At 40.2% G+C, this 9993-nt stretch overlaps 1 long non-coding RNA gene across 1 annotated transcript in view; it reads right to left on the bottom strand.

Annotated features, from left to right (window-relative positions):
* Positions 1-7392, bottom strand: part of LOC109303772 — a 26934-nt gene extending 19542 nt beyond the window's left edge. Inside the window, exons 1-2 of the long non-coding RNA XR_002099218.1 lie at positions 7333-7392; positions 6424-6426 (exon numbers count right to left, since the gene is read on the bottom strand). This is a non-coding gene — a long non-coding RNA (uncharacterized LOC109303772). The remainder of the gene's footprint in view (positions 1-6423; positions 6427-7332) is intronic.
* Positions 7393-9993: the final 2601 nt, after the last annotated feature.

Below are 9993 nucleotides of genomic sequence, written 5' to 3'. Positions count from 1 at the left end.
GGGGGGGGGGTCAGGCCATTGCTGTCATCACCACAGCAACTAGTGCTTCTGGTGCCAGGTGTCCTCCACCTGCTGCACCTCCTCCTCCCAGGCCTCACAGAAGAGCTCCCCCTTGGCCTCACAGATGTTATACATTGCACAGGCTATGATAATGACCCAGATGATGTTGGCCTCCATGACCTCAAGGTGGGTGGTGAGGGTGCACCAGCCTCCCTTCAGGTGGCCAAAGGCACACTCTACCAGGTCCAGCCCAGACACCTGTTGAAATGTGCCTTGTGGGAGTCAAGCTGGCTGGTGTAGGGCTGCATGAGCTGGGGAGGAGCTGGTAGGTGAGGTCCCTGATGAGGAGGGGCAGGACCGCCACCTCACCCAGCTGGAAGTCTGGCACCCCTGGCATGAAGTGCCTGTGCTCTAGCAGGGCTTGCAGGGTGGAGTTGCGGCAGAAACAGGCATTATGGGCACTGTCCGCCCAGCTGGTAATCATGTTGGTTATGGCACTGTGGTGGTTGACAATGGCCTGCAGCACAATGAAGTGAAAGCCCCACTGGCTGTATTAGGGGTGGTCACCATGGGGTGGGCAGTTGACACGGATGTGGGTCCCATCCAGGGCCCCGATGCACTATGGGAAGCCCAGGGTGCAGAACCCTGCCACCACCTCCAGGAGGTCATGGACCCAGAGCATGGTGTGCCCCAGAACATCCTGGAGGGCATCGCACATATCCAGGACAACCTCCCTGGTGGTCGCCTTGCCCACACTGAAGAGGTGGCCAATGTAACACAGGCTGGTGAGTGTGGCCAGCTTAAGCAAGGCGATGGCCAGCTGGGTCTCCCTGAGGAGCAGTAGCCACATGGTGGTAGTCTACCACTCCAGGTGCAGACAGAGTTGATCGAAGAGCTTCTGGAATGCCCTAGCTCATGCAAAATGACTCCAGCTTCTGCTCATCATTTCAGATGTGCTGGATAATGTGCAGCCACCAGTCCTGGCTGGCCAGGTGAGCCTACAGGTGGTGGAGCTGGAGCCCCAGGAACTCATGGCTGGCACCAGTGGTGGTGGCCATGTGGGCATCACCAACATCCCTGTGGCAGTCCAAGTGGCAGCATGGGATCCAGGCAGCAGCAGTGCAGTGGCAGTGGGCCTGGCCACGTGGCCATGCAACACAGGGACACAGGCAGAGCTCAGACTGATCTGGGCCAGATGGCAGTCGGCACAACAGTGAATCATGGTGAGCAGGTTGGCAAACAGGAGCCCAGGGTATGGGTCATCGCTTCCGGGGCCTAGGAACAGAGCAGCCATCGCACGGTAGGCACAGTCTCTGGCAACAGAGTTGCAGAGGCTTTGCCAGCATGCTGCAGTCTGCTCTGGGCCAAAAAGGCAGATGATGTCCAGGGAGCAGCTCATGGGGCTGGCTTCTAAAGAGGTCCCCTGGCTGCAGGAGTAGCATGATTTGTAGACACACCCAAGTTATTGTAAACTGATTTAACAGCATTTTACATCCACTGTCTTTGAACCTTCCTGTGAAATTAAATGACTAAGAGTGAAGAATAATGGAGAATCAAAACCCAAAGCTAGAGAGGAACTGTAGAGTGGAGATGGATGAATTCTGGAAAACCAAATTCATTTGTCTACTTAACAGCAGTCTACTAATACTGAGCAGAAGTGATAGTGTCTGAAGCTTTCATTTTCCTTTTTCTCAGCATGTACATGAAAGACAGTCAGTACTGAAAGCTCTTTTTTTTTGGTGAATTAGATACTGTCACAGAAGATAGCGCACTGAAGTCAGTGTCTAGGTGAGGCTGTTAGCAGTTATATCACTTATGCAGATTTTAACATCTGTTTCATTCTTTGAAGACCAATCCTACCATTTCTCCCAAGGGAGCTGATGGTTAATGAATAGTTAATGAAATAATGTGGACAGCAAAGTGAGGGCATAATAAAAATAAGGCCTCCTCTACACATTATAGGTACAACACAATTAACTGGTTAACAACACAATTACTTTTAGACCACCTACATATGCAAAGTACTTATCACATGATAAAAAAGTTCCACCCAACTATAAAGTTAGACCTTGAAAATGTATACTAATTTTATAGCTGGTTGCTACTGAGCTTTAATGTGTGGCTGGGAGCCCCATCATCTGACAGGATTCCCAGACACAGGGGTGTACCATGCCTAACGTGAAACCCTTGGCTCTAGGGGATTATGGCTTTTGTGATCCCTCAGGCTCAGGGCTTTCCCCCCCCCCCCGAGCCTTGGGGATCACAGCAACCACAATCCCCTAGCCCCAGAGTTACTTGGGGCATACCTACAGCTGGGAGCTTGAGGAGCTTGATTCTTGCCAGTTCAGGGGAAGCCCAAGATTGGGCTGCTTCTGCACAAGCAACAAGACAAGATGGGACCTAATGCACTATCCCACAGTCACGCTTCCTGCCATAAATGTGTGGCATGGCAGGAGGTGCAATTGTGTGGATCACACATTAGATCCCATCACAGCTTTATCTGCACATGTAGAAGGGCCTGAAAGAAGGAAAACAAACCAAAACTTTTAAAGGGGGTTTGTCCCTTATCTATGGTACTTTTTCCTGCTACCTCCTGCTTTTTTTTTGGTATTTCCTCAACAACTGTAAAAGGAGCCATCAGAAAAAAATTCCAAAAAACAAAAGAAATCTTATATTCATGCTGAAAGGCATAATATTAAACTCCAGTACTAAAGAGAAGTTTCTGAAGTAAGTATACCTCTATCATACTTTCAATAAATTGTACATTGTATTCATGTGCTGTTTATATTCCTAGATTAGATATTCATTCTGTAGATTGCTACATTGTTGTCATCAGTCACTTTACTATCAGTGTTAGTCTAAGCTTCTCTTTTCCACAAGTTTGCTTATAATTTTTCAAAAGAAAAGCATGTCTTATGTTATTCATTGTTCCTTTGTAATAGAATTGTTTTTATCAGATTGTTCCCTTTAAATATCAACATTAGTCACACACATCTTGGTGTTGTTCTTATCAACTTCAGCTGATCAAATGATAACAATTTTACACTTCTTACATGAGTGACACTACTCCAAAAAAGTTTCTTCTGATCTAGAGCACCTTAGGCAATTTGACAAATGATATATGAATAATATATGAATGACAACTGATATATGAACTATGAATTTGTATTTCTACCTGGGAGAAATTTTACAATCTTTGCATTCTCCTATGCCTGAGGAAGGGTGAGCTTGCAAATAAAGAATTTTTTTTTGTGCAAATATCTAGTTGGTCTAATAAAAGATGTCATCTCTGCCATGAGTTCTGATTCCTTTTGATAAATGATAGGTGCTTTAAGTGCAGCTGTTTTTTAAACATGCTTGATTTGCTATATGAAAGTAAACAACTCAGTCTTTACTATAAAGCCGATAATGGTTACATCTGAAAATGCATGGATTCCTGCAGATGTGTAGCAGAATGACTGTATAATTTGAAATAACTGTACATCATATATAACTAAAAGTATAATGAAGTAAGGGATGCTGTGATTTACCAACCAGAAACAATCTGAGTTTTAAAAATGTAATACCAAAAAAATAAAATTCATTAGCAATATGGAATATGAGGGTTTCCAAGTAGGAACTAAAGAATGTCTCAGAGTAATTGCTTCATTAGACTTCATTAGGAAATCACATGTGAATTCATGAATAATTAGATTACAGTAATCAGGAGTAAGAATAAATATCACCTATAGTACCATCATATGTGATAGTTTTTTTCAAGTATGTGCTTAGTCCACTGGGCTAAATCCCATCTACACTTTACAGTAGCATGTTAAAAGGTTAATGTGGTATTCAATATGGTTAATTAAAGATGAGTTCCCAACGGCAACTACTTAAGTAGAAAAATGGCCCAAATAGGATACAATTCAACTTTTTATCTTCATGGCTACAATGCTATAGTAAAGGATCCAATTGTACCAAGACCCTGCACTGCAGACAGTTAATCTAATATAACCATTCCCAAAAACTGTTTTTAAAACTGTAAGTTTATAATAATGTTTGCATTTTCACAGACATCATGATGCCTCTGGGTTTATGGGTTATATGGAGTATAAAAAAATAGACATGACTGTGTGAAGAGAATGCTTTGACAATTGATTGCTTGGGTGATGAACTCAGCAGCTCCTTAGTTCTTCAGGCAGCTGCTCCAAGCTCAGTTGCTTGCTTGCGTATTTTATTTTTTAACATGACTTTCTGGCAATTTATAATTTCACTCTTGGTTTACTTACTTTGTGGTGTCTAGCTTTGTTAGGGGATTTAGTTAATGTACTCCCTTCATATTTATTACTCTAGTCTGCATGACTGAATGCCACGTTAAAAAAGAATCACAGAAATGAAGCTCAAAAGAATTCAACATCAGGTCCCAATCTACTCCCATCTCTGGTGAATAGTATGGCCTTCTCAAGCTCATATAAGCAACACCTTTATGCTATGCCAAGGTAGTATGTATACTTTCTTTCAATCTTTTGCTTGCTTTCTGATTTGAAGTAAACGTGTTTCACTTGTACTAGAGGTTCTTGGTAATATAATAAAACAAGAAATTGAATTTAAAATACATACATAGATACATTTTAGAATGTCTATGGTTATATATAGATAGATATTAAACTTGACATTTATAATTAAGTTTATATTAACAGAGGAACGTTATGTGGCATTAACACATTAGGGCTTGATTTTACGAACATTTAGATGTGAGCAAGTTTAACCACTTAAATAAACCCTTGTGCCCAAGATCATAAGGAGAAGGCTTTAGGCTGAAGTGTCAGCTCTCTATAAATTGTCTGAACAATCATTGTATATAGTACACTTTTTATGGCTTCTGGAAATGAAGAATAAAGCAGCTCAAGTTTTACTCTTGTTAGCAGTCTCAGCAACAACACAGAAACCAGGAAGAAGCAAGTGAGAGATACAGATTTTTTTTTTAATTCATTTTAATAAACGTGGGAGAAGTCCGACTACTCTGATCGGCCTGATAAGAACATAGATCTTCCTGGCAAGAATTGCTTGTGTATGAATATAAGCAGTGAACAATCTTCTAGTCTTAAGATGTTCCCTTCAAATCAGAACTAAGTTTAGGTATTGGACAATGGTGTTGCCTTTGCTATACCAGTTTTCAACATTTTTTTCAAGTATAACTTATTTTAAAATAAAGTATACTTCAGTAAAAACCTATGAAATGCCTGGCTCCTAGGTTTATAAGTTATTTATCCTATTGTATTTTATGTTGTTTTTCAATTCACTGCATGCTCAGTGACCTAATTATCACATAAATTGTGAGAATTTTTTTTTAGGAAAGAAACTGCTGTTAAGAGCAGTACAAGGACTATGGAAAGATTTTTGTTTTTTCATTGGAAAATTAGAAAAATAATTCACTCAAAGGTTTGTCTTGAAACTAGGATATTACTTTATACAGTGCATTTCTTGAATTTTGATTATGTTCTCTTGTTTGGAAACAAACCTTGTTTTCTAGTCTAGTCAGTAGGCCTGCTCCCTCCCCCAGCAAGCTTAGACACCACATATTCCGGATCTGGGTGCTAAGTCTTTAGGATGATATGCTGCCCTAGAAAAATCGGTGAAATTTTTGCCATTGGCTAAAATGTGTACCATTGTTTTGCCTTGTGTTACTAAACCTGGGAATGCAACTTGAATAGATCCTGGCCAAATTAAACGGAAAAAAAATCATGGTCAAACACTTTCTAATAAGGGTAAGTGTATCACAGGCTTATTAGTATTTTAATAAATGGTTAATCAATTTTCACTGCTTGTTAAGGTTTTTAACAGGTAAACAGCTTGTTTCCCACTACAGCCATTTCTTGATGGGTTTAAAATTATCTGTAACAAGCTGCACAGAACAATTTTAAAACATCGATTGAACATTTGTTAACCCTTCATGCATTAGATTTGTAATCTTCAAGTGGAAGACAGCTCGTTTGTTACTAAAAATGGTCAAATGCTTTCTTGAGTCTTAATGATTTTTGAAGTTATAATTTTGTTACTAGAACAATGAGTTTTAAGTTTTCTGTTGAATATTCATATCACAAAATTGGCAGTTTTCCAACTCCTTCCTGCTCAGGCTCATGTTTTCACTGCTACTTCAGAGTGATTTCTCTTTTATTTGACATTTTCCTTTTTTATTAAAACAATCCTAAACCTGCAGGATTACATAAATAGTTTTGTGCAAAGTTAGACTTTTTGTAATACAAAAGCAAAGAAATCTGCTTTCAGAAAAGGTTCTATATTATGCTTCAGTGTTCATATGCATCAAAATTTTAAAAAAAAGTGTCTCTCTCACAAATATAGTAATTGTGATCTGGAGTCATACTAGTGGTTATTATGTTGATGTAAAGGTAAAATATAGTTTTACAAGTACTGAAAGCTAACAATCTGCACATATTTTATAGTGCAGAAAAATGTATGGGATATTGGTCTATTGTTTGAAGAAATATTTAAATTTAACTAATCAATACAATTGTTTAAATACATTTAATATTTTTTCTAAGTATTCTAATAGTGCATAATTTCCAAAATGAGGTAATTTTCATTTTTGAAATTGTTTTTCCTTGGAAAACATTATACAAAGTAAGGTATGCCATAAATTCTAGATGTTCTGCTAAATAGAGTGTGATTTTTTTAATGCCAGTAAAAAAACCCAATTAAATATCAAGGTATTGCTTGTTTATCTGTTCTTGGAAAATCCTGACACAACAATGATTTTTTATAATTGTGTAAAAAGAAAATGTGGTGCTCAAGGCTTCCTACTGCAGAAAGGTAATGCTGTATTGTCATCATCATCATCCTCATTCCAAATCAATGCTTTCAAAGGTTATTAACATAGCAGTTCTCCATTGATTGTTGTATCACTGAGCCTCTTTATCCAGTTTGTTTCTCCATTAAACTCCAGCAATTTCTCATCTTAACGATGGAGGGATTCATGAACAGACTAAGCCAAAATGAACAAGGTCACTGAGGTCCTGTGCATCTGCTTGTGTGACACCCATTTTGACATAAGCCTGAAGGAAGGGGAGGTCCACTGATTCCCCCCCTACTCTTTCATAGAATAAGGTTCAAAGAAGAAAAATCAAAGTGCTCACACCTTCCAAGAGCAGTCAATTCTGCAGGATGTGGACAGAAAATCCAGCAGAGAGCAACAAAAAAGAACTAGGGTCATTTAGTCTAGACAAGAGAAGACTGAAGGGAGAATTGATAACAGTCTTCAAATACCTGAAAGGCATTTACAGGGTATGAGGACATGTGTAATTAATGCCATAAAGGCTTACTGCATAGTGAAACACGGCACAGTAAGCCTTCCTGGGGAGCACATCTACACATGTACACTGTTGGGAGCAAATCTGCTCCCAGCAGGTGCAGTCTAATACAGGGTTGCTCCAACCCTGGACTGGTCCCCTGCAGCATCCAGGGGAGCTCCAGGCTCTCCCTGGATGCCAGCCCCAGGGGCTCACAGACAACACAGGGCTCATCCCAAAGTGCATGGGGAAAGGGACATTCTGCCAACTGCAGCGGCAGCTGTCTCCTGGCCCCATTCACATCAGGAGAGGTCCTGATCGTGGCCCCATGCACATCAAGATGGGTCCTGATGTGCAGGGAGCTGAGAAACAGTTGCTGCTGCAGAGCTCTCTAGGCACCCTCCACATAGGGACAAACCCCATGTCCCTTGAGGCATCCTCCTGCTGCTGGGGGCTGGCCAGGAACTGTCATTTCTGGGGCAGCTCCAGCCCACAGCTGGCAAGAAAGAGTCCCACTTCTGGGGTAGCTCACAGCAAGCTCCAGATTGCATGAGGATTTCCCTGAGCAGCCCAGGGCTGTCTGGGAACTGTCCCCTCTGGGACATGGTCGGTGTCTATGCATGCACTACCATTCAGTATCTACTGCACAGTTAAGTTACTACCTGTATTTACAGTAGTAGCTAACTGCACAGTAGACTAATTTACTGCACAGTAAATGTGTGCACATGCAGACGGTGATGCATTACTGTGCCATAGATTAGTCTACTGCTCAATAAAGTATCTTGTGTCGACACACCCACAAAAAGGATGGAGATGAAGCTTTCCTCTCTGGCTGTAGGGGACAGGACTAGGTGCAAGGGCCTCAAGCTGCAGAAGGAGGAACTTTCTGACTAAGAGGGGTAATGCTACCTAGAGGAATCGTGGAATCTTAATGACTGGAAATTTTGAAGAGCAGATTAGACAGACACTTGGTTGGGGCAGTTTAGTCAGTGATGTTCCTGCTTTGAACAGGGGACTGGATTAGATAACCTGGTGAGCTCCCTTACACTCAGGCCTATTTCCTTTGATCCTACCACAGGGGTCCATCCAGAAACCTGTGGAACTGTGCCAACCAAAAATGTAAGGAAAGCAAGGTTGCACGTAGCAGCTCATTGTTTCGTTCTAGCTAGATACAGAGAGAAAATTGAACAGGGAAAAATTGTCCCAAAAGGAAGAGAAACGGAGAGGATGTTGCTGTCTTTAGGCAGGATCTGATACTTATATCACTTTAAATTACAGTGGAGGCTACTTCAGGCATTACTCATTAAGGAAACCATTACAAAACCTGAAATACAGTCAGTCCATTACTTCATATTTTATGGTCATAGAGGTAGCGCTGGAAGGGAAGCTAATGTCATTGCCAAGAGACCACAGAGACTATGAAAATCACATTTAGATATTAGCTATTTAATGTAAATATTGGATTTGTCTTAATAAGGGAAAGAACAGAAGCAAAACTCAGCCCGATGAGGATATGTAAATTCCTTAAAGTTTGTAGTATAAACCCAACAGACCTAGGTTTGAATTTGTGCAGTAGTTTCTGAAGAACCTGCAGACAATTGCAGAAGTCCAGTTCAAAGCTCAAAGAGTTAGGACTTAAAGTGAAGCATAATAGTTTCCCTTTATATTCAGACCATTATGATTTATTATTATGTAATCTATTTTATTGGGCTTCAGAGGCCCCAACACATACTTAGGCCATAGCAAATTGCCTCTAACCCAGTACAGATAACTGCTCCAGCTCAGGGCTGAATTGCCCAGTTTGAGGAAGGTTGTACTGCTACTTCCTATGCTGTCTCTCTTCTGTGATTAAAAAATATCTCTGCTTCTCAGGCTGCTAGTTTGGCATCTTTTATGAGCACTAAGTGAATTTACAAGATAATTGGAGACAGAAGCAAATTGGTCTGATTGGTTCGTTGGACTAAGTCCCTATACTGTTGATACGGTGAGTAAAAGTGTTTTTGCATATTACAGCGGTTTTAATATGCAGTTGTCTGCTTGCAGGGTTTTCACTGTCTCAGTTGGTATTTTTGCAGAATCATAATATCCTGGCAATTGAAGCAAAAGATGATACGATATAACTTTCTTTTCCAAAATTATATGTACAATACTACCAAAGTAATTTACAATCTAATCCATAATATAACTATTTTAAATGATATTAAATACATACCTCATCTCTCTACCTATAACTATTTAAAACACTATTAAATAATCTACCTCATCTTTCTACCTTTCTACCTAATTATAGCATCCTATGTACATATCACTTTCTTCTTTACAGGTAAATGTCTGTGCTCTTTTCTTTCCATGTGCTTAAAAAAATGGGAACCAGATATTATTAAATCTTCTATTTTGCCCTCTATTTTGTAAAATAGATTTTCATGTGATGCTACAACTGCAAGATCCATTAGAAATCATTTTATGGAAAGTCATTCTTATCATTGCAATACCTTCATAGGTTTCTTTTAGGAATCATTAAGCTGTTAGGTGTCACTTTTAGCATTGATTTAGGAAGGGAAGGGACTGTAATATGGGCAGGGACTGAAATGCGGGAAGGGAAGAAAAGATTCAGAGCTTATTACCTGCTCTCCCTGGCTTTTTTTGCTATTATTAGTTTTTTGCACATACATCTACAATTCCCTAAACCCTCTAAACAGGTCCAATG

This window comes from Gavialis gangeticus, unplaced genomic scaffold, assembly GCF_001723915.1.
Source record: "Gavialis gangeticus isolate Ggan-Ray unplaced genomic scaffold, GavGan_comp1, whole genome shotgun sequence".
Classification (NCBI taxonomy): domain Eukaryota; kingdom Metazoa; phylum Chordata; order Crocodylia; family Gavialidae; genus Gavialis; species Gavialis gangeticus.
The sequence above is the reverse complement of the archived record's forward strand: the minus strand, read 5'-3'. Positions and strand labels throughout refer to the sequence as shown.